The sequence below is a fragment of the Phyllobates terribilis genome, unplaced genomic scaffold (assembly GCF_046119375.1).
Source record: "Phyllobates terribilis strain yellow unplaced genomic scaffold, ASM4611937v1 Scaffold_2__4_contigs__length_985480577, whole genome shotgun sequence".
NCBI classification, from domain to species: Eukaryota; Metazoa; Chordata; class Amphibia; order Anura; family Dendrobatidae; genus Phyllobates; species Phyllobates terribilis.
In genome coordinates this window covers 484390553-484416197 of record NW_027362762.1, presented here as the reverse complement: position 1 = coordinate 484416197, position 25645 = coordinate 484390553, and positions in this window count along the sequence as shown.

Sequence of the window (25645 nt, the reverse complement as noted above, 5' to 3'; positions counted from 1 at the left end):
GGCCGACATGTGGGGATAAGTAGAAGAACCCATTTTCTGTCCAGGCAGGAATACTCATGTGGCTGGACAAATCTGTAGTTCCACCCAGTCAGGCAGAATGGGTGTTTGTGCCATCTAACAGCTCAGTGGTGTAATCAGCTCCCTGCTGTGACCATGGAGCATTACCACACCATACTTAAACTCCCAGTATACTTGGTTTGCGCCTAGTACCTTGATGATTTTCCTGTTGCTCTGATTTTGATACTGACATGGCTTGTGACCGAGACATCGTTTGTTCTTAATCCCTCCTAAATCTGACCCCTAGTTAGTTTTCACTATGACTGACCACTTGGTATTTGACCCCAGCTCTGAATTCTGTTTCTGGTTCTGTCTCATCTGTCATTGACCCAGCTAGTTTAATCATCCATGCCAGTAGTTATGCAGCATTTACAGCAGACTTAAAATGTAACTTTTAATATATTATTTGAAAACACAATAAAGTTAAAGACACACACAAAACAAGCATAATAGAACTAGAACTTAGCCCTGTATGGGAGAGGTATGGGCACCTACAGAAAACCTACAGCAACTAATTCGCTACTCCGATGGGAGAGCAGCCATCCGGTTCCCCTAAAGAAGGGCATTCCCACTGGCCAGTATCTGCGGGCTCGCAGAAACTGTTCCACCAGTCAGGCCTTTGAGGAACAAGCCGTTGACCTAAAAAACAGGTTTCACGAAAGGGGTTACCCCAATAAGATAGTACATCGGGCCTATAATAATAGTAAGTCTAGAAGAAGGTCTAGTCTTCTGGCCTCTGGGGTCAGAAATGGTGATGGAGAGGTGGTGAGATTTATCACGACCTTCGGGAATGGTGCTAGAGAGGCAAAGGATATCCTCCGTAAACACTGGCCAATCCTGGAAATGGATAGCGATATCTACCCGTTTCTGGGTGGTTACCCTCACATGACCTATAAGAGGGGTCGCTCTCTCCAAGACACACTGGTGCACAGCCACTTCTCTTCCCCGAGACAGGAATCCTGGCTCAAGTCAGAAATAAAGGGGTGCGGTAAATGTGTTGCTTGTTCATCTGTTCAGTGTGGTAAAAACTTTAGGGGTACCAACCTTAATAGAGAATTCCAGGTGTTAGATTTTATCAACTGCCGTACGCAGGGGGTTGTCTACAAGGGCACCTGCCAATGTGGTCTTGAGTACATTGGCAAGACCAAACGAGAGCTCAGACGGAGGATAGACGAGCACCTGGGCGATATTGAACATTAAAGAGAGACCCCAATTGCAAGACATGTTAATGAAATTCATGGGGTGACAAAAACGTGATCAAATTTATGGGCATCGAAAAGGTCCCCAGACCTCAGAGGGGCGGTGACTGGGAACACCTAATCTTACAAAAAGAGGCGAGATGGATATTTCGGCTTAAAACAGTATCCCCTCATGGCCTCAATGAACAGTTAACATTTGGGTGCTTTGTCTAAAGTTATATCCTTTGGTCTTTCATTATTTTTTATTTTTTATTTTCATGTTTTACTATTCTGTTAAAGATACGAGCTTTATGCCCCCTACTGGCCTTTTGAATACCTGCCTAGATACCAGTTTCTATTGATACGCTGTTTCTATATAAAGTGAAAATAGGATTTAAACTACTCATTTCCTTCCCTTATCCCCCCCCCAAATTCATGGGTCAATCCCCTCCCCTTCTTTTATCTTACTAATCGCACCCCCCATCTACTCTACTAATGGGGTGCGAAGATGTAGTAGGATTTTATGTTATGGGATGAATTGTAGCCATATGTGGAGATTAAAAGCACTAATGGTCTTATTCCCTTTAAAGTACTAGAGTATTGTGGTCCCATGGGACTAGTTGGTCTTTGTGGCAAATTAACAAATGTTTATTAGACCTGGTTTATGTCCATTAACCAGAGATACTTATATTGCTATATCTGGAGCATTCCTCTGTGCTGAATCTGGAATGTATATGGTTAACGCGGCTGGAACGCACATATGTGCTCCACAGTACCGGAAATGATGATTGTCGGTCTCAGATCAGGTGACGCATACCAGATGTGACATCAGTGGAGCGCATGTTGCGTTCCACAGCTTTGGCAGCGGCATCAGTTGGGGGTGGATACGCCGGATATGATGTTTGCGTTCCACAGCCATAGAGTGGGGGCGCGGCCGCCTGAGGGGACAGGTGTGGAGCCTGCGTGCGGTCAAAAAGTCGAGAAACTATACCTCACCAGTATAAGTGTGGAAATCAAGTGGGGCGTGGAACGTGTACCGGCTTCAGAGCATACGGATTGGGTAAGATCACCTATTTACTTTTGAAATTAGGGGGCCTTGATTGGCTTGTGTTCACTTCCATTTGGAGCCCTGTCCAATATGGGGGCAGGGATTTGTAATTACACACATGACATGTGTTTAGACTAGTTGTGAATGAATGTATAAAAGGAAATTGACCTAGTGGTTTAATGCCATTGTCTTTTCTCATACCCTGATGGAGGGGTGCCATACCCTACATCTCTGAGTTTACTTGTGAGAAATCCCCTGATGAATCACCCAATGTTGAGGAAACGCGTCGGGAGGCAAGTATTAGGGTCATCTTAGGGCTGACTATTAACTGAGGGTCAGCTGTGGACTGCCCTTGTGAGGGCGGGAATCTTGGAGTCCTAGGGTCAGCCAGTGAAATAAGGTCTGACAAGGTCAGTTATTGATGACCATCCGGGCTTGGAGTCTTCGGATGGGATGACCCATGCTGCGGGACTGGTGAGACTGTTCCTTTTTACACTCTTCACCTTATGAATATACAGTATTGTCTCTAAATGGGAGATTGTTGTTGGTAGCCGAAGTGAGTTAATAAACGGATATTAATTGCCCTTAAGTTGTATATCCATTGTTATCATCTCTCCCATACAGGGCTAAGGGCTAGTTCTATTATGCGTGTTTTGTGTGCGTCTTTAACTTTATTGTCTTTTTAAATAATATATTAAATGTTATATTTTAAGTCTGCTGTAAATGCTGCATAACTATTTGATTAGCAGTCTTTGGGCCTTGGGGCCATTTGTTATCAGAGTGTATCCATTGCTTCGATTTCATCCTTGCCAGTAGCCATTCTGTGAACGTACACCAGTGGACCTTAGAGTGGCTTGAACCAAGTTTGTCCAAGGTTAGATTTTTTGGCCTGATGGATTCTTACAGACTTTAACCATAAAGCAAATTACAGACTTCTGACAGATGTATACAGTACATACACCTTTTACACATTAGACACATACCACATAGACCACTCTTAACTTACATGCATACAGTTCACACACAGCTAACTAGATTGTGGGTTATATTTGTGAGTTCCATTTGTCTGTTTTGTTTTAGTAACAAACAGATTTCATGCTCAAAACTAATCTGTTGCATAATTGATACAGATGAGCGCAGAGCAGTCCCACTGATTATTATAGGGTTCATCCAGTTTTCATTTGGTGTCAGAATTTAGAAAAGAAGAAAAAGCACTGCATTCTGAACCCTTTACTTTATTCTAAAAGTGGACACATAATGGCGCATATGGACCCTGTAATATTTAACCCCACTGCTTCTGTCTGCATTAGTTTTGCAAAAGATTCATTTTAGCGATGAATACCATTTGTTTGTTGTTTAAAGTAGAACTCCAATACGGAGATGTAAGACTTAGTCTTAAACGTTACATACATACAACAAATACACCGCTCACACAGCGCTAACACAGCGCTAACACATTAGACTTAAAGAGTAGCTTTAACGCTACCCTAGAAGTCTCCAAAGATTTTTAAAACAGTAGCAAGTAGCACAAAATATAGCTGAATGACAAGTAAAAACGCTCCCTCTATTCACCCAGCATTGTCACAACCCTTTAGTTGTTCCTTGTTTCAGTGTGTTCTTGTGAGAATTACCATACCCTATGAGAATTGTCAGGACTGAAGACATTAACTTCATCTTTACTCAGATATAACACATGAAAACACTTACATTTCAGACAGACGTAGCACACATGTCACAATTTGGACATTACTAAATACCGTTGGCATACTTGCCTGCATAGATCTTCATTTCTGGGGCAGCAGGCCCACTACCTGCCTAACCCCTGCCCATTTCCTGATGAAGCCTCACCCCCAATCTAATGCTTGCCGGACCCTTTTCATTGCAATTTTGCCCTAAACTGAAGTACTGCTTGTACTACCTTAATGGTGACCCTGACTGTAGTTGAAGAATTAATGCAGAAAATGCATTGGGGAAAAGAAGCTTTCAGTTGCACAATCAAAATTCCCCCAACCACCATGCAGGCTGACTGGGACCAATATTCCATGGTGGCCATAGCTCCAACTTATACTATAAATAACAGGACATGTTCCTTGATATCATACTTATTAGTGCATAATGAAGACTTTAATGGTTCATTTTAGTCTGTGCCTCCATCTCAGTCTTCGTTTCCAGGGTGTCATTGTATGTTTTGGATCCACCTCAGCTTGTTGTTGCTCACGTGGTTTGCTTGGTATTTCTGTTCTTATTGCAATGTTAGGATCTCATCCTGGAAATTAACAAAGCAGCCCATATATTTATTATCACAGAAAAATACAAACTAAGGTGATATCAGGATTCTTTCTATGGCTGAACCCTAAAAGGGATTTAGGGGATTAGGAACAGTAGAACAGGATTAGGAAACCTCAGTAGAGGCAACAAGAGGTGAACGGCATTATGTGTCTTAATTCATAAATCATTCTGCCTAATAAATAGCATAAAAAACAGAATCAGCTATAGGTTAATCTGCCAAAAAGAAACCATATTCATTCTTCAGTGACATTCAGATGACATACAGTGAACTTACATGCTCAGTTTGACTCTCAATTGCCATTGTTGAGCTCCCCATGAAGCTGCCTTCAGAACTACAGAGCAATAGATGACAAAGGGGAGACATTACCGTGAATGGTCCTTTTCTCTTCCCTTTCCACATGGAATGTAATAGAGATGTCCAACAGAAGGGAGCAGGTGACATTCAGATGATACTGTTTCATCGCGGGTCACATGCATAGTTACTTGTGAAATAAGATGTCACAGCAGTTTTATTCAATATATGCTGAGAAAGCATAACACCTCTGAACTGTTCTGGCCTCCTGTTTTATGTCACTGCTTGACTAGACCTTTGGCACTGTTATTTGTACACAATAAATGTATTCTCTTGATTCCTACCATGTCACCGTGGCCTTGATTTACATTGGTAGCGAGCCTACAATGTCATGGTGATGTCAACTCGCTGTATCCCAGACCTGCGTATGCAAAATCTTTGACAAAGTCATCAGAGATTGTAAAGACAAACCAAATGTGACAGGGGACATTAATTGCCTGGCCATCGTGTAATCTAATATGAAACAGTGCTGGTTGAAGTTTCCTATCCCGAGTCTACACAGAAATTTGGGTGGATGTTTACATAGTCTTTGATACTGTAATAATGGACAACACTTTATTCTGTAACATATATCATTATTTAGAGAAAGAAAGAAAGAAAGAAAGAAAGAAAGAAAGTGAGTGAGAAAGAGAAAGAAAGAGTGAGTAAGAAAGAAATAAAGAGAACGAAAGAAAGAAGGAGAAAGAAAGAAACAGAAAAAGAGAGAAAATTTGAGAAAAAATGAAAGAGATTAAGAAAGTGAGTAAGAAAGAAAGCAAGAAAAAGTGTAAAAGGAATACAGAAAGAAAAAGTGATAAAGCAAGAAAGAAAGAAAGAATGAAAGAGAATGAAAGAATGCTAGAAAAAGTGAGTAAAAAAGAACAAAAGCAGGAAAAAAAGAAACGTGAGTAAGAAAGAAAGCAAGAATGAAAGCACGAAAGAAAGAAAAAGTAGGAAAAAAGGAAGGAAGGAGTACAATTATTTTTCACACCAACATTCCATACAATTCTATCTGAAGATAGGACCTCCAGTGTGAAAGGCTCTCGCTCTTAGAAGAATTCTATTCTTGAACAAGGAGCCCACTCCCTTTCCACACATTTCCCTTTCTAATGTTATTTTAGTATTTTTTGTATTTTATAAGCATTATCATCAGAATTTAAACCATTATGACATTGTGGCCAGCATGAATCAGGCCATTTTTTGGCAGCAGATACTTCTGATGTTCCATAGGATTACACTGGCTAGAGAGTCCCATACACGACTATGAGGTCTTGCTTGTTAGTTAATACAATTTCTGTATCCTTAGATTGGGTCCTCATGGTGAAATAAACAGTTGAGTAAGAAATGGTGCTGAATGTTGACAGTTAATATGCCCTGTAAGTTTTGTGTTCACTTATGTCATGTCATTTTATTTTATTTGCTATCGTCTAAAGACTCCTCAGAGCTGAACACTTGCAATGATTCCCTACGTGTTTATGTCTCAACATTAAATTGCTGTTATTTTACTGTTTTCAAAAATGATTTTTTTTATAGTCTTCACTTACCCTTTGAACCTACAGGAAAGATAAACCATAAATAAGAATTCTTTTCACTGCAATGTCCATGACTGTACAGGAAATCTATTTTTCATACTCTAGAGCAAAAAGCACAATGATGCGAGATATTTTCATGTAAAGTGAATTGGTGCCAGTACTACAATTACTTTTGGTCATATTGTCAAAGAACAAGTATTCACCCAGCCATGGTGATGATAACATGTCTAGTAACATTCTGGTGGAGGGCACCAGAAGGACAATAATTAGAGCTTAATTAGGGCTTAATGGCAAATTGTGTTTATGTGTCATAATGTGAATTGGGCTCTCACTCTGACAGGGAAGTAATCAGGTCCGGTGCATAATTAGGATGTCATGGGACTTGTAATATCATAGGGAAGTATTGAGATTTAGACTTATGGAGGACATATAGGAAGAACACAAACTGTGCTTTCCTTGATTTTCCCTATGTGTGGTTTATAAGAAGTTATGGAAGACACTGATAATGTCTATCTTGATATATAGAGTTGTCTACTACAAAGATTTAAATGGGTTGATCAATACTGGACAACCCCTTCTTCATGGCTACAGTGCAGAAAATATAGAAAACATACTTACTGTATTTTGTGGATTATAAGGCGCACTTTTTTCCCCCCAAATTTGGGAGGAAAAAGGGTGTGCGTCTAATAATGTGAACTTACGGTTTTACCTGGGGGGTGCTGCGTCGGATCGGGGTCCTTGAGGTTGGTGGCGGCTGCAGCAGTAGTGGGGCGATGCTGCGAGCCCCGGTGGTGGCGGGGTGATACTGCGGCACCATCCTCAGAAGTGAGCGGAGGAAAGGTTCCCTATCCCTTACACAGAGCTGTGCTTCAGCAAAATGGCCGCCGGAGCATGCGCAGATCGAGAACTTGGGAGACGTGGGCGCGGCATCGCTCCGCCACCACCAGGGCCTGCAGCATCGCCCCGCTACCGCCACAGCCGCCACCAACCTCCGCTCACCGCCGACTTCTGAGGACGGGACCCGCAGCATCGCCCAGCTCCTGTCTCTGCCACCAATCTCTGGTATGTGTGACCCCCACTCCACCACTGCTGCCCCCCAGATGAGAAGGATTATAAGGTGCACCATTTTATTTAAAAAAAAAAAAAAAGTTCCTATTTTGCACCCCAAAATTTCGGGTGCGTTTTATAATCCAGTGCATCTTATAATCCGCAAAATACGGTACCTTCAAGACCAGTGCTGCTTTTTCTATCTCTCTGTACTCACTATGTCATGTTACTGCTGCAGTTTGCAGCGGACTTCTTCCTTGACAGAAAGGCTGCAGCCGATCAGCTGCTGCAGATTGGTTGCAGCTGTGAGGTGAGAACAATCATCGGGGCTGTTTCCCATTTTCTGTTTTGCGCTACTTTCCATCTCACTGCCTAACTTACTTCTTAATCAGCAATTCGTCAAAGGAAGGTCTTATTGCTTGACCGAAACGTTAAGTTTATTTGGATTGCGGTTCTAATAGAGTTATACTCTTTGCATTGCACATTTGGACTGCCGGATTCTCCCTTTTTGTGCTTCACTTGACTGCCAGGAGAAACAGTGGAGAGATTACAGGACCGGTCCAGGAGGACAGTATGCATTGTTTTTCTTTCTCCATCAGACTGCAGCTATTAAGAATGAGTTTTCCAATAGTAGATAAGCGGTTTAAAAAAACTTTTCATGCACTCCTGTACTAAGTTTTCTGTTTTAGTAAAAATGTTGATAAAAATTTATTTGCCATTGTAGTACATTAGAAAATGTAGTCCTAAAACATTTGGAATAACTTTAAAGGGAATCTGTTGGCAGGTTTTTGCTATGTAATCTGAAGACAGCAGGAGTTAGTGGCTGAGACACAGAGTTGAATGATGTATCATTTATTACCCTGTGAGCTGTTGTTTACTTGTAGTGAAGAGTTTATCACCTTGTGATTAACATTACTCCCAGAGTAAGAAGAAATTAAAGGGCCGGCAGCCATCAAAAGCTGCCTGCTCGAGCACTGCAGTCCCTGGGAATCAGCCAGGGGGCCGGAGAAAAGGCCATCGCAGGCCTTAAACGGCCCTCGGGCCTGAGGTTCCGCGCCCCTGCCCTGACATCTTACATATTCAAACCAAACAGGAAAAGAGCGGTAATTCCCGGGAGTTGCCACAGAGTGAAGACAAGAGTGTATGTTCTCTGGGTCTTTATTCAATCATACAACACGTTTCGAAGCTGGGTTGGGTCCTTCATCAGGTTGGTATGTTATGCAGAGCCACCTCCCTTATATAGAGGAGGGAAGAAACAATGAATAATTAAAACCAACAATTTATACACGTCACATATGTAAATTTTGCAGCAAAGAACCATTTTTTGTATATAAAAGTAAATTATGTTGAATATATGTATGATGTTTTAAAATTGTATATGAAAAATAATGAAAAAAAATTATATAGCTTTTTTATTTTTTTATATTCTTTAGATTTGGGGACTCCTTTTGACTGTGGATCTGCTGGAAAGTGAGACTCTATCTTGGGTTTTCAATATTTTAATTTAACCCTTCAGATGTCACTGTGGATAACTTGAAAATCCAGTAGGACTCTTGATATATTAGTTTCTGATATCTATTAGTAATGTGATCAGGTATGTGTTCTAATATAAGTCTTAGACTTGTGATATCTTTCTTGTGCTCTAATAAACATGTCTAGATAAACTATGGTTCATAACCCCAATTTTGATATTATATCTATGTTTGTTTATTTTACAACGAAGAGGTTGTGTAGTCCTTCCCACATACTGTAGATTACAATCACATTCAAGCAGATCAATCACAAAGGATGTCCCACAATTAAAGAACTGATTAATATTAAAAGTCCCTCTGGTTGTCATTGATATAAATGTTGAGCAGCCATGCTTTATAATCAAGCTGCATTTACATTTAGAATTGCTGTAGTGAAAACATCCAATTAATTCTGGAAAAAAGGATAGTCCCTCGGTCTGATTATAGTTGTATTATTCGGGAATTGGATTTTTCGCCTCCAGCAGTTTGCCCCCAGCAATTCGCCCCCGGGTACATGTCACCCCCGCAAATTTCATTCCCAGCATTTGGCCTCCAGGATGTTTTGCCCCCGCACATTTCACCCCTGCACATATCGCCCCCAGTTCGCCCCGGTGCGGGGGCGAAATGTGCGGGGGCGAAATGATAGGGGCGAAATGTGCGGGGGGCCAAATGTACCTGGGGGCGAACTGATGGGGGCAAACTGCTGGGGGCAAATTGCTGGGGGCGAACTGCTGGGGGCGAAACTTCCTATAACCAATGGGCCAATGTTTGGACAATGCAGTTCTGATTGATTTGGAGGACTTTTTGAAGGTTATTATAAAGCTATATTTAAATTTGTTATCATCAGGTTCAGATTTGTTTTTCTTATTGTTTCTCACTGTACTGGTGGTGATTTTTATTTCATTTTTCATCTTTTGTTTTTTTTTAGGGTCTCAAGTCCCAGCAGATCCACGGTCAGATGGAGTCCCCAAATATAAAGAATGATTTAAGATATGCTCAAGCAAGGTTTTTTTCAGGTGTTTATTGAGTGGATCGGTTCTGAAGAATGCCTGAAAAAGAGCTTAGAAAAGGACTGAAAGACTCATCTTATTCATTTCCATTGTAAAACCACTTTGCTGTTCATACACTCAGGCTTTTGAGTGCGTTTTAACAGCTTCAAGTTAACAAAATCTTAAGTGATTAAAAGAAGTGAGCAAGCGTTTCCACTATGAAGCCATTCCATACTTTACAATGGAAGACAAAAAAAACATGCCCAGAAGATGCTTGGGCATCTTTTTGAGCATTTTGTAAGCATTTTCACTTTATGTATTTAGAAAAAAGCACAAAAATAAGATATTCAGAAAACGGAAAATAAAAATGTTAACAAATCACTTCAGGGAATGTCAACAAAACATTAATGCTATGTGCCCACGATCCGTAATCGCAGCGTTCTGGACGCAGCTCACCTGCGCTGCATCCAAAACACTGCGTTCTACATTACAAGCACAGTGGATGGATTTATAGAAATCCTATGCCCACTGTGCTTCTATATGACGCTGCGTAAACTCACCCGTGGTGCGGCTTTACGAGCTGCAGCATGTCAAGTTCTGTTACGGAGACTCCGCAACAGAAATTTCTCCAATAGAATGGATAGAACTTGTTTTCCATATTGCCAGTGAGCCCTGCGCAGATGTGTCTACAACACCCACCAGGCCTAGTAAGAAGGTCCATAGCGTCATGGTGTGTGCACAGTGGTGAGCTTGGCTTTTGATTTTGGATTTGGTTTTGGAATTGTTTTTTTTTTGTTTCCAGACAACCCATTGTGTGTTGATGTTATAGTTTCCATTTTTATGGTTAAAAGAAGTAAATAGCAAAGGAATTATTACTATTATACCTTTACCCAATTTACCCTAATTAAACATCTAATTTATAACTTACTATGCCTCCATATCATCCCCAAAATAGATCAACAATTCCGAATGGGCCCGATAGACTTTAAAAGTCTGGGGGGTTCTCTTGGGCTCTCTGCTGTCTTTCCATCAAAATCTGATTCCATCTAACACTTCAGCTCTACAAAAGACCTTTAATTACAGATGTGGACACAACCTGAATAAAAAGGTGTGTTTGAACAACTTTTTCACCTTGTACCGTTTTGGACTATTCCTTATCCACTCTTAATAACCGCGTGATGACAGATATTCCACATGAAGAATGAGAAAGTGGGGGGTTAAGCAAAAGTAAAAGGACTTTCTGATGGTCGATTCACAATTGATACTATTTCTTAAATGTATTTCCTGCTTCCCTTCCTTTGTTTAATCTGTGTTATATACCTGATGTTCTCTATGATGTTCCCCTCTCCTTTTTCACTTATGTGTTGCCCTGGAGCTAGTGCTGCTGTCTCGCGACGTGGTGCGCATGCGCCGGCCCTCCTGTGGTCGGGCGCGCCCCCGGTTGTCTACATGGCGCCCGCGTGCGGTCGGGCACGTCCGCATTTCTTGCGGCATGCCTGCGCGTGCGCGGTGGCTCCTGACGACTTGGGGACGGCGCCTGACGCAGGATTTGGAAGGTGCATGCGCCGGTATAACGTCTCGGAGACACCCGCACATGGCCCCCCCTTTACACGCGTCACCGGTCACGTGAGCGCTCACGTGATCGGCGCGAATGGTTTAAAAGGGTCCTTCATCCCCAGCAATACCACTGCCCCTTGAGAAAGCGGCCCTAGTTGCCGCGAAACGCGCGTCGGGGACGCACTCTCTATCCTTGTCCGACCATTTCAGCCTGCCATTACTGGTAAGTACACCAGTCCTTTCAGGGTCAACCACTCATGATGTATTTTCTTTGTCATTAAGACATTTAGTTATGAGAGGTTATCTTCCCTCATTTTTGCCTTTTGGGGTATCTTGTTTAAAATATTTTGCTATTTGCTAAAATCTGTTAACACTGGAAACATGCACATTGCACTTTATTTGATTGGTTTGGTCTAACTGCCTGTCAGTAATGCACTTTAAAGTATACTACCATATGGTCAGCCTAAGTATTACCCATTTAATCCTGACATTATTATGTACCCGATTCAATTATAATTATACAAAAGACTCTTTTACGATTTTGGTCAGGAATTTTTTGGTATAGTGCTCTTTCATGTTTTCTTATGTGCTTTCTCATATACTTGTATAATTTTCTTTTGGTTTGATGCCCCAACTATTTTCTATCTGTAAAGCTATGCAAATTTGATCAAATACCTAATATCAGGGCAGGCTTTGTTCTGGCCGGATTGGATATTCCATTGTCTACCTTGCTTTTTTTTTGTTTTGTTTGAGTTATATATTTTTAAATGAATGCTTCAATAAAATATGTATACTTTTTTCTAAGCCATGATGACTCTGTTGTTCTCTCTTTAACTAATGTTGTTTTTGAGTCGGTATAGGAGGGTGTTTGGGGGGATGTCTTTCCCCCACTTACACCTCTCTTTTGATATTTGGGCTATCTATCTAATTATATGTATGTAGCCCTGTTTTGCCTGAGTGAGCATTCATTTTCAGTAGGGAGAGGGGAACAAGGGACCTCTTGCACTGCGCAATGCACAGCATAAGGCCTCATTCACACATTTATTATTTGGTCAGTATTTTACCTCAGTATTTGAAAGCCAAAACCAGGAGTGGGTGATAAATGCAGAATTGGTGACTTGTTTCTATTATACTTTTCCTCTGATTGTTCCTCACCTGGTTTTGGCTTACAGATACTGACGTAAAATACTGACCAAATACTGAACATTGGATTGTTCAGTGCACATGGGCTGTGGCTGGTCTTGGCAGCACATTATTCGGATTACACAGAACTATGCTTTGCCGAGGACAATGGTCTTTTGTGTAAAACGAATAGATAATTTCACCTAATGAATTAGCTTTTTTTTTTAGCATTGGGTGATCCGTAGTATGTTTAGACTGAAATATCATGAGGAAATGAGGTTTACTATGATTGCTTTTTCCCAATAATCATGCAGTGTAAATTGACCTTAAGGCCACGGCCCCACTATCAGTATTTGGTCAATATTTGGTCAGCATTTTTTCTCAGGAGTGGGAGCCAAAACCAGGAGTGGGTGATAAATGCAGAATTGGTGACTTGTTTCTATTATACCTTTTCTCTGATTGTTCCTCACCTGGTTTTGGCTCCCACTCCTGAGAAAAAATACTGACCGAATACTGACCAAATACTGATAGTGGGACTGTGGCCTAAGCCTCAGTTAGACAACTCGAGACGGGACTTATCTCCAGGTTTAATAAAAGGAATGTGAATCAAAATTCAAATAATGACAATTCTTTGTCCCAACGACATCTTTCTGAAATAGTAGAGAAGCCGGTTTGACTGAGAGGGCTCACACGAGCGCGTAACTCGGACGAGTGCTATCTGATTTTTTATCGCCTAGTACACTGACCAATATTATTCAACGAGGCAGTGCTGATGACCTTTTTTGTTCACTGACAGAATCTGTCTGTGAAAAAAATCGCAGTATGCTGCGATTTCACTCTGTATTCGGCTGAGTGCAAGAAAAAAATCGGATACCATATGGACCATCAGTACAGCATCCGATTTTTACAGATACATTGTAATTCTGTAACATTGGAAATGCTAAATGGTCCCATAAAAGATTAGTAGCTGATGAGTAAAAAAACGGACAGCACACAGATGACAAGTGAGAAAGAAATCGTTCCTCTCTCCTCGATGAGAATGGAACTGATTCTTGTATACGCTCGTGTGACCCCAGCCAAATGGACCGACTTTGCACAATGTACGGGTACCATGATTTGGCTGGAGATTAGTATAATGGAAAGATATGGGGCGCAATTCTTTCTGGGCTATATCATTACCCTTATTTCTATGGCGCTGATTTTCTGTGTCTAATACGTTCCACAGCAATCTGTCTGATGAACGTCGATGTTAGTGACCGAAACGTTATTTTACTGGGATTGCTTTATCGAATAAATCGAATATCGAATAAAAACGTATATTCTATATTCTACATTTATGAGTGCCAGCTTTCATTTTCTAGATAATGGAAAAATAGAGATAAATAGAGATAAAGTAGCAGTAGATGCGGAAGTAAAAATGGGGTGATGAAACGAAATACTGATAAACTTGATACTTCAAAACAACGGCACCTGTCATTCTTAATGGAAAGTTTTCAAACATCAATGAAAAATCTTTCAATAATATAATTGATCATAATCAATATCAATTATTTCTTCTAGTTCACACATTCCAGGTCATATTAATCAACATAAATCTATCTTTCATTTTAATCAACAAAAGTAAATCTACAGTATATAAATGTATACATTTTACATTATTCTGCTTTCCTGGTTTTTAATATATACGGTATACAATTATATACATATATATATATATATATATATATATATATATATATATATATGTGAGTGGAGAAGGCGAGTTGACATTCAAGGGCATGAATCAGTTTTCTTCCTTTGGGTTATAATAGTGATTGCAGAGAAATACCTTGCTAGCACCTCTGGAAGCAAAAGGCTTTATTCTGCCCTTGGGGAGTGAAGATAGCTCTGCTTATAAACACGGGGACAACGGCAGCTGAACAATTGCTGCCTGTCACTGATCATTAGTAGAGAGGGCTGGAAATCTGGTTAACATTCTCAGGGTGGTGCGAACAAATAACCCAACATCTGCTTTATGGCCATAGGGAGCAAGTTTTAATTTTGCATTTTTTATCCGCACACACACATCCAGGAGGTCGAGGCTGCAGACTCCCAGGGGATCAGATCATGAACCTGCCCCCTTATTTTATGATGGGAAATTGGGGGGGGGGGGGGGGGAGTGACCTTAGCACCAGTCTATATCTACCTAGTTCTTTTATTATATGTATGTGTGCAGCACGCATAAAGCGGAGAAGGATATTAAACAGCAGCCTTTTATTAGAAGCAGTAAGAATTAAATCTGCAAACGCTACATGTTACAATACAATGAGAAAATCTCATCTCTCTCATAGCCAAGCTGCCCTGCATGTAGTGTACCTCCTCTAGTAATGTATGCAAACTCCTGCTGAATATCTAGGTGTTATTATTCCTTCCCATTTTCTATTACAGTGTGATAAATGATGCCCCTAGGGCTCAAGCTGCCCTTGTGAATGCTTATTACCGTTCACTTAAGTAGAAGTTGATTTAGCTTAAATAGCATGTTTCATGTAGCATAGACACCGCGCAGCCTCTGCTATTGTAGTCAGCAGTGAAATAACGTGCCTTTAATTGAATTATAACTACCTTGCATGCCTATTAGTGTGTTAACAGTGTATTATACCTTGTAACTCTGGATGGTGAGAGCTAATTTCATGTTGGGAAGGCAGTAATGTATTTACACTTTGATAGTGTCTTTTTACAGTAACGCGGGGGTTTAGGGTTAATCAGCTTTATGAAAGTCAGAATAGATTTCTAAGGAAAGACATGCACTTGGTATTCAAGGAATAGCTTCCTTTACACCAGTAACAGTGTAGCGGTCATGGGGTGGCATAAGGAGCTGTGTGATGATGGCCGCTTCAATATATATTTTCTGTTGCCATGATGCATTGATTCGAAATGCTGGAGAGAGAATCAATTAATTGTAGTAAAAAAAAAGGAATGTGGGAAATGCAACTGACAGCACTTTAATGTACTGTACTGTAAAGATAGGGTGGACAAAGTCGGCATTCCCTGGAATAAGTTTTTGTGACAACTTTTATTCATATCTAAAAGCCAAACCAAACCAGGACACAGAGTATGTCACTGTTATGGCTAAATAAATATATATATATATATATATATATGTGATACACGGTGCCAAGGTTTGTGAAAGGGTGGCACACAACACAAGAATTGTGCGCAGATTTGTCAAAAAACCTGAAGGGTTTCCTGATGCCAGCAAAGTGAATGAAAATCCTGAAATCCTGCAGCATATCAATTCTTTCAGCATTTTTGCCACAGATTTCACCCATACTTATAAGTGGGGAAAAATGTGCAACAAAAACGCATGTAAAAAATGCATCAAAAACACGGAAAAACTATTTTACGCTAGGTTTTTCCTCCCAAGAGATACAGAGATGGTGCAGAAATTTCTGCACCAAATACTTAATGTCTGCACATACACTTAGGAAGGTTAAAACCAGGGAATATTTATCAAGCTAAATGTACCAGAATTCGTAAGTAATTTCCACTCAAAACTGTCTATCATGACCTGCACCATATTTATTATGAGTTATAGCCTCCTTTCACAGCTTGTCTGACAGGGAAATGTGGCCTCCTATAAAGAGGTGTAGTTTACTAGAAAATAGGGTTAGCCTAACATGAAACCGTGCACCAAAAGATACTATACTTTTAGTAAGGCAACCAATAGCTGCTGTAGATTTAAACTAGACAGTTTTAAAATACACCAGAGGTTTCAAACAGCATGAGACACTGGGATAAATCTGGTGCATTTTATGAATGCTTAGTCTAAGGTCCCGATTCATCAAAGATTTCAAAAGTCTCAAAAATTAGGCGCAACTCGGTGTTATGCCTAAATTTTGTGACTTTTGGCGTTTCATGCCAGTTTCTCCAAGCGCCGCCAAAATAGGCAGAGCTGGAGAGCAGTGGGTGTGGTGACCACCGCTCATCAAATTCACGATGAGCTGTGGCGTTCCTATGTCACAAATCTCACTCTATGAGCTCGTTCACATTTGCATATAAAAAAACATCCCGATGTTGCTCCAGAAAAGTAGGATGAGTGGAATCCATATGGTTGATTGCTACTTATGCCATGCAAGTGCAATGCGAGTGGCCATTTTTTTTCTCACCTAGCATCCGTATTACATGCGTATGACATCCATATGCAATGCATTTTTAAGATCATCTTTTACATACTATAATATTCTATGTAATTAAAGCTAGTCTTCAAAACTAATAAAGCAATCAGATAGATAGAGAAATGTCTAATGTTGTGCACCAATTCTGGGGTGGCTGTGGGCTTGTATTTTTAGCCTGTGAAGGGGCCAATAACCAGGAAACTTCCCAGCCTGATAATATCAGCCCACAGTTGTCTGCTTTACCTTTGCTGGTTATAAAAAAAGGGGGCACCAGGGCCGGACTGGCCATCTGGAAATTCTGGCAAATGCCAGATGGGCTGATGCTATCTTTGGGCCTGTTCATCACTCCAGGGACGCCCATGCAAACCTTCTCTCTGGCTCCCCATTTGTTCTATTTAGATTCCTGCGCTGTGCAGGGATTAACTCCAGTGGTGACCTGACCTCTGCTTCTTCCTATCCGCATTCAGTTTCACGGGTGTGTCAGAGGTGACAGACAGTTGCCCTGCAGTGGGTTGCAGGAGATCTCCACGTTTGACACACAGCTGCTTAGATAGGAGGCTGTCTTTAGGACCGAACGATTACCTCTCTCTTGCTAATTTGCTATCTGGCCTGGGTCTATATTTACCTGGTGTGTTGCCGGTTATATTCATTTATACTTGTTAAGCTTAGCAGGAGCAGTACCTCGTCCTCTCTGGAGCTTTAGGCCGTGTGCTTATTTGGAGTTCATCTAAAGCTAAGCCATTTCCCCTGTTTTGTCTACTTTTGTTGTCTTTAGAGTTTTAGTGGAGGTTGACTAGTTCTCATCTCCTTCCATACCTAGCCATAGCCATACGCGAGGGAAAGTAGGGTGAGGCACACAAGCGGTGATAGCTGAGGAGGCTATATAGGGATGTTAGTTGAGACAGGGTGACACTAGACCAGACTAGGAGGTCTCCACTTCCCCCTTTCCCTAGTGTCTGAGCTCCCTCTCCCTTTTCATCGGTGTTGCACTAACACCTGGCGTGACATTATAACCGGCCTAGCACGTTTTGGAAAAAAAAAAATTTACATTTTGTTTTTTTGGGCATGCACCTTTTTTTATCCTTTCTCACTTGGTATTGGATCAGTTGCAGAGCTCGCAGAGCAGTTCCGCTGTCTGTCTCTGGAGGTGAATGACCTCCGCTGTGATGTTCAGCAGCAGCATCAGCAGTTACAGGCCGCCAATGTAGGGGTCTCTGCAGGTAGGCCTGTCCAGCCTGGACCCAAGGTTGCCCTCCCAGACAGGTTTTCAGGAGGTAGGGACAGTTTTTTTGTATTTAAGGAGGCATGCAAATTGTATTTAAAACTTCACCCCTACTCCTCTGGTAATGAGGAGCAACCGGTTGTTATTGTGATCTCTCCATTGCAGGGCGATCCTCAGTTATCGGCGTTTTCATTACCGCAGGACTCGGTCTGTCTCCAATCTGTGGAGGGGTTTTTTGGAGCTCTGGCCCTCATCTATGATGACCCTGACCGAGTTGCCTTGTCTGAGTCTAGGCTACATCGCCTTCAGCAAGGGATTCGGTCAGTGGAAATGTACAGTTCTGAATTCCGTAGATGGGCAACGGATTCCAAATGGAATGACTCAGCCTTTAGAAGTCAATTTTGTGAGGGGTTTACTGAAAGGTTGAAAGATGACTTGGCTGTATATGAAACCCCTCAGTCCTTGGAGGCAGCCATGTCTTTGGCCATACGTCTGGATAGGTGCCTTCGGGATAGACGGGTGCGACCACCTTCTCTGGGGCCTTCTTGTCGGGGTTGTGTACCTTTGCCAGGGGAGTGGTCTGGGGGTGAATCAGTACTGGTGGAGGTGGAGGAACCCATGCAGTTAGGGGGTGTCTCTACATCATACATCTCCCCAGAGATTCGCAAGAAAAAAGGTGTATGTTTTTTTTGTGGGAAAAAGAGACACTTTGTTGGGACCTGTCCTTCAATTCCTAAACAAAAGGAGACTCGATTAACTCTCGGTAGTCTAGAGTTGGATAAACAAGGGGTGCATTTGTGGCCAAACTGCAGTTCCCGCTTTGTCCTGACAGCAGAGGTGGTGCTAGAGAGCAAAACCGAAAAAATGTTGGAGTTTGTTGACAGTGGAGCCGGGGTCAGCATGGTTGATGCTGAGTTTGTGAAAACTCATGGTCTTGCTTGCTGTGCTTTAGCTGAGCCTATTCCCATCTTTGCCATTGACTCAGCGCCACTTGCACAGAAAGTATTTACTCAGATTGTACATAATGTAAAACTGAGGGTGGGGTCAGTTCATTGTGAAATCATCCCTTGCTATGTTCTGGACAATCTTCCTACTCAGATTGTTTTGGGTATCCCTTGGCTTGTTAAACATAATCCGTTGGTGGATTGGCAAACCAGGGAGATAATTGAATGGGGAGATTACTGCCATGAGAACTGTATGGATGTTTCCAATGCTGCTGTCTCTATGGAAATATTACCTGCTTTTCTGTCTGGTTTTGAGGACTTGAGGACTTTTTTTCTGAGAAGGGGGTTTCAGGATTTGCCTCATCGTGCTTATGACTGTCCTATTAACCTGACCCCCGGAGCTAAACTACCGAAGTTCAGACTATATAATCTTTCTGGCCCTGAGAGACAAGCCATGAAGGATTTCATTGCGGAAAGTCTGGAGAAGGGACATATCAGACCCTCATCTTCGCCTGTGGGGGCAGGGTTCTTTTTTGTGAAGAAAAAAGATGGTGACCTACATTCCTGTTTAGATTTCCGGGAATTAAATCAAATTACCCTCCGTGATCCATACCCTCTTCCTCTGATTCCTGATTTGTTCAGCCAGGTTGTGGGAGCTAAGGTATTCTCCAAGTTGGATTTAAGGGGAGCCTACAATTTGGTAAGAATCAGAAAAGGGGACGAATGGAAGACACCCCGGAAAGACATTTCGAGAGTCTGGTTAAGACTTATGGTTTGACCAATGCACCTGCGGTATTCCAGCATTTCATAAATGATATTTTCCATCATTTGGTGGGGAGGTTTGTGGTGGTCTATCTGGATGATATTTTGGTTTATTCACCTGATTTTAAGACTCATCGGTGGCAAGTTAAGCGGGTGCTCCAGAAATTAAGGGATAACAATCTTTATGCCAAACTAGAAAAATGTGTTTTCGCTGTTCAGGAGGTGCAGTAATTGGGGTACTTGTTGTCATCTTCAGGTTTTCGGATGGATCCCGTGAAGATCCGTGCAGTCCTTGACTGGGAATGTCCCGAGAACCTGAGGGCCCTACAACGTTTTCAGGGCTTTACTAATTTTTACAGGAAATTCATCCAAAATTACTCTGTTATAGAGAAACCCCTTACTGACATGACTAAGAAGGATTTTTTCAAACGGTCGGATACTTCCCTCCAGGCTTTTTCTTCCTTAAAGAATCATTTTGCCACTGCACCTATTCTCAGTCAACCTGATGTTTCTCAACCCTTTATTGTGCAGGTCGATGCTTCAGATGTCGGGGTTGGGGCTGTGTTGTCTCAGGGTTCATCCCCTGGTAAATGGCGTCCATGCGCCTTCTTTTCTAAAAAAATTGTCTCCGGTTTATGACGTGAAATTATGACGTGGGTGATAGGGAACTTTTGGCGATCAATTTGGCATTTGAGGAATGGCAACACTGGTTGGAGGGGGCTGTCCATCCTATTACTGTTATTACTGACCATAAGAACCTGTCATATCTTCAGTCTGCTAAACGTCTCAACCCTAGGCAAGCCAGATGGTCCCTGTTTTTTACTAGGTTCAATTTTGTTGTCACTTTTCGCCCAGGGGTCAAAAATGTCAAGGCTGATGCTTTGTCCCGGAGCTTCCCTGGTGGTGGTGACCCTGAGAACCCTGCCCTGATATTATAGAAAGGGGTAGTCATTTTGGCTCTTTATCCTGAACTGGAGGGTGAGGTGTTCGAGGCTCAGGGGGACGCCCCTGCCTCCTGCCCTTCAGGAAAGTTATTTGTACCATCTGAGCTGCGCCGCAAAGTAATCAAGGAACATCATAACTCTGTGCTTGCCAGGCAGGAAGGCTACCGCGGACCTCCTCTCTCATCATTTTTGGTGGCCTGGGTTGCATCGGGATGTAATTGAACATGTAGCCGCTTGTAGTATTTGCGCGTGTTCTAAGGTTTCGCATACCCGTTCGTCTGGTACTCTTCTTCTGCTACCTATCCCTAGGAGGCCATGGACACACTTGTCCATGGATTTTATTACTGACCTACCGGTTTCTGTAGGCAAAACGGTGGTTTTGGTGGTAGTAGATAGGTTCAGTAAAATGGTTCACTTTGTCGCATTACCTGCACTTCCCAATGTCAAGACACTTGTTCAGGTATTCATAAATGAGATTAGGAAGCTTCATATGGTTCCCTCCAACGTGGTGTCTGATCGAGGGGACCCAGTTTGTTTCCAAGTTCTGGAAGGCATTCTGTTCTCGACTGGGGGTGCAGATGTCATTTTCCTCTGCCTTCCACCCTCAGTCGAATGGTCAGACCGAGCATGTCAATCAGAGACATACCTCAGGTGTTTCGTCTCCAAAAATCAGGAGGATTGGGCATCCTACTTACCGCTGGCAGAATTTGCCATCAATAATCATCATCAAGAATCCACTGGCAGGTCACCGTTCTTTGGTGCACGCGGTTATCATCCACAGTTTGGTACCTTCAGTGGGGGAGAAGCTTCAGGAGTTCCTGAGGAGGAACGGTTTGCTTCGTCGCTCTCCTCAGTATGGCAGGGTGTTCTGTGTAATTTAAAGATCATGGGAGACAGGTATAAACGTATGGCTGACAGAAAACGCTTGCCTGGTCCGGACCTGAATGTGAATGACTTTGTGTGGTTGTCTATCAGGAATATAAGATTGAAAGTTCCTTCTCAGAAGCAGGGACCTAGGTTTATTGGTCCCTATAAAATAACCGCCGTCATTAACCCAGCAGCGTTTCACCTTGAACTTCCTCAGTCACTTAAGGTCCATAATGTGCTCCACAATTCCTTACTCAAAAGGTATGTGGAACCTCTTGAGCCCTCACCTCTACCACCATCCCCAGCAAAGGTTGATGGTAATCTGGAGTTCCAGATTTCGAGGATTGTAGATTCTCGTCTCCAGTGTCGTTCTCTACAATACTGGGTGCACTGGAAAGGCCAGAGGAGAGGATGTGGGTTCGCTCATTCCACACCTCTTTTCTTGAGAAACCCGGTCCTGAGTGTCCGGAGGCCATTCATAGAGGGGGGGGTACTGTCACGGGTATGTCAGAGGTGACAGACAATCGCGCTGCAGTGGGTTGCAGGAGATCTCCACATTTAGCATTGCAGACAGCTGCTTAGATAGTGGGCTGACTTTAGGACCAAGCCACTACCTCTCTCTTGCTAATTTGCTCACTCGCCTGGGTGTATATTTACCTGTCGTGACAGTCAGTACATGAAGGATGAAGGAGGAAGGGGAGCATGATGCTGATGCAGCCAGTCAGCTTAAAGAGGTTTGTCCAATCTAAAATGAACATCTGGACAAATCCAGAAATGCAGAGAAAGTGAGAACTGCATCTGCTTTCTCACATCCTTTGGAAGTCAGTTACGTTCAAAGGAGGGGAGAGTGAAGAAGCCGCTGAGTTGCTGCAGGGATCACCTGGAACAGCGTCAGCACCAGAGGTGAGTATAAGTGTTATTTTTTTACTGGGAGGAATATACAGTAATGATAGAAGGGGTTGTCCAAGTTGTGGCAACCCCTTTAATTTTACATCTATCATCAATCACTAAGCAACTAAAAAGAGGCTAATGAAAAAGGGTGCAATACAATCATGGTGGTGGTTTAGGGGGTTAGGGCAGCTGACAGGTTCCTGCTAATGGTACATTTAGGTGCAGTCAATGCACCTTGAAGGGTTTCGAAGCTAATAATGATTCTCATCCTAAATACTATTTATTCTAATAATCTAATACCATCTGTAATGTGCTTTAATTAAAAGTCCTTATTATTCCCTCTATAATCTAACTCCTCTAGTTATTTATTTTATCTATTTCCTCTTCGATGTTCCTTTTGAAAATCCCCATTGCATGCTGGGATACTCAATCGAGTCATCATCAGGAGGCAGAGGCTGCGATCAGTGACTCAGCCTCTGTCCCCACCCTAAAATGAAGTGTCATCCAGGGGCGGACATATCATTGATGTAATCTGTGGTGCCGCACAGGGGCCCAAGAGATCAGGGAGCCCATTTCCACCTCCAACTGTTCTTGTATAAGGTGCCCCAGCGAGGTAGTCGTGGGTGAGCTGTAGCCCCCTCTCGCTATGGCACCCTACAGACAATACGTGTCCTCCCTCTGAAGTGTGGCTGTGTATGTGGTGCTCTTCACTTACTTCAAGCTATCCAATCGCGGCTGTCTCCAGGCATTTTTCTTCTGGGACCAGGGCAGCAATAATTTCAGAGGACACGAGGTTCTTAACCAGAACCTGGACTTTACTTGGGGAAGAGGAATATGTACAATATTTATAGGCAGATATAATGGATAAAGCCCGACAGGTTATCATCTCTCTCACAGGTGCTGGTAACTCCTTCAGCCCTGGCTCCCTCTTTACTCGAAGCATCTCTGTGACTCTAATCTGTGGCCCAAAAGACTCTTCTGTAGTACTGACAGTAATCTGGATCCGATCTCTCTTCCACATCTTAGCCTGGAGTCCTATTCCTCTTCCTCTGCTTCCTGCAGACTAGAAGTGCCCCGGGTCCTCACTACCTCAGATGAGTTTCTCCAGCCGGCTGACTGGACTCGTGCTCTTGTGTGGGGAGACTTGCACACTGGGGATCCCACTGTCAGAGGGTATAGAGCTCCCGTCTACCCTAGCAGCCACATATATTCAGGCTGCCCGTAATGGTCACTGTCCTATCTCCAACTGTCCCCCCGGACACTAAAACACTCTGTGAGCTGTCATCACAGAACTTTAACCCATCACTGTCTATGACACTGCTGGCAGACTCAACCTGACATCTGCACCCAGGACAGTGGCATCTTGTGGCTGCTTAAAGGTACTGCGGCCCACAAGGAACTATGCCAGAGCTAACCCCTTAGCTTGGCCTACCACAGTTCAGAGAGGATTAATTAAGGGAACACTTTCCTTAACTACTTCAGTGCCTAGGGAAGGCTACGTCCTTCCCCACTATTACACTTGCACAGGGGCCCTTTTCTGTTTGTGTCTGCCAATGGCATCATCAGTGACATCCACTTCAGAGGCTGGGCTAGTCCCTGCTCTACTGAGCATGTGTCAATTGTCAATTCTGACGTATGCTCAGTAGGACTTCCCTAGCCATATTGTTCTCACTGCACAGTGACAGTGCACAACCTCGCCGGCTCTAATGCGAAGTGACGAGCGGAAAAGAGAGGGCACTGTTAGTGCGCATTGTAAAGAGCGAACAGGGAGAGCAGAGACCAGCCCTGCCTCCAATGGTAAAGTCATTTTCGTGGGTAGGCCTGGTCCCTGCTTGCTGCATTCTTTCCTTGATTGACATCTGGCTGTGCATCAATGCACAGCCGGCTGTCAGTCAAAGTGCTGGGGTGTGCTTATAGTTGCTGCTCTCACTGCTGTGTGCGGTGACTGTAATTGCTCCGGGCATGACTGAAAGTCGGTGGCTCCTGGGAGATATAAAATGTATCTTGTCCCAGGTGCCGCACTTTCAGTAGAGCAGCTGGGCACCTTCATAATGCTATTAACTTGCAGATTAACCCTATATCTGCAAGTAAATAGTTATCTAACCTGACAGGTTCCCTTTAAATTTCACATAGCATAATTCTGGCTTCACAGCAGTTTGGATTCTGTAAATGTGATATATATCTTGAGCAATCCACAAAAATCGACAAACAGATATCACATTCACTTCATAGCAAGTGGGCCTGTGTGCTTGCAAATGCCAGGGCTGAATTTAAGTCCCAATCTGACCCTGGGGGGCACTAAAGGGTGCAAGTTTATTATATGTAGGGGACTTGTGAAATTATATATTTGCAGGATATCTATCTATTCTATCTATCTACTCTATTTATCTATCTATTCTATATATCTATGTATTCTGAGGGTTCTGGCTGTGAATTTACTGTACTTGGCTAATGACATTTCCTGGTTCCTTTGAGATATGTGATTAAAAATCAGACGGCATACACATACTCCGTGTGCCAGTTGATTTTTTCTCGCACCCATTGACTTGGACTGGGGAGTCTCATCCGATGCAATGTTTTCTTGCATTGTACTCCTCCGTTTTATACGCCAGTGTGAGCGAGCTCTATAGGTAACAGAAAGCTGGCACACTGCTATAAAAGTGGTCGCGCTTTGAGGAAAGTATAAATAAAAAATACTTGCAAAACATAGATTTATTATCAGATCCGGCACCAAAGATAAGAACCAGATAGCGTCCAACGTTTCGACCTGCAATAGGTCTTTGTCAAGGTCATCTGTCAGTGTGCTGGCCGGGTATGTGTGGGTAAGGCTATGTGCCCACGTTGCATTTATGAAGCAGAAAATTTCTGCTTCATTTCTGCAAGTCCTCTCCCGGAAAAACGCATGCGGAATTCCGCACGCGTTTATCGCGCATTTTTCGCGCGTTTATCACGCGTTTTCCACATGCGGAATTGCCTTGTGCTTTTTATGCATTGGACAAAGGCAATTCTGCTTGCGGAAACGCAAAATTAATTGACATGCTGCGGATTTTTGAACGCAGCATAAACGCTGCGGAAAAATCTGCAGCATGTGCATAGAACTTGCGGAATCCCATTGGGGACCATGGGGTGCGGGTTACCAAGCGTTTTACAAGCGTTTCCGCTGCGGAAATTCCGCATCAAAAACGCTTGAAAAACGCTAC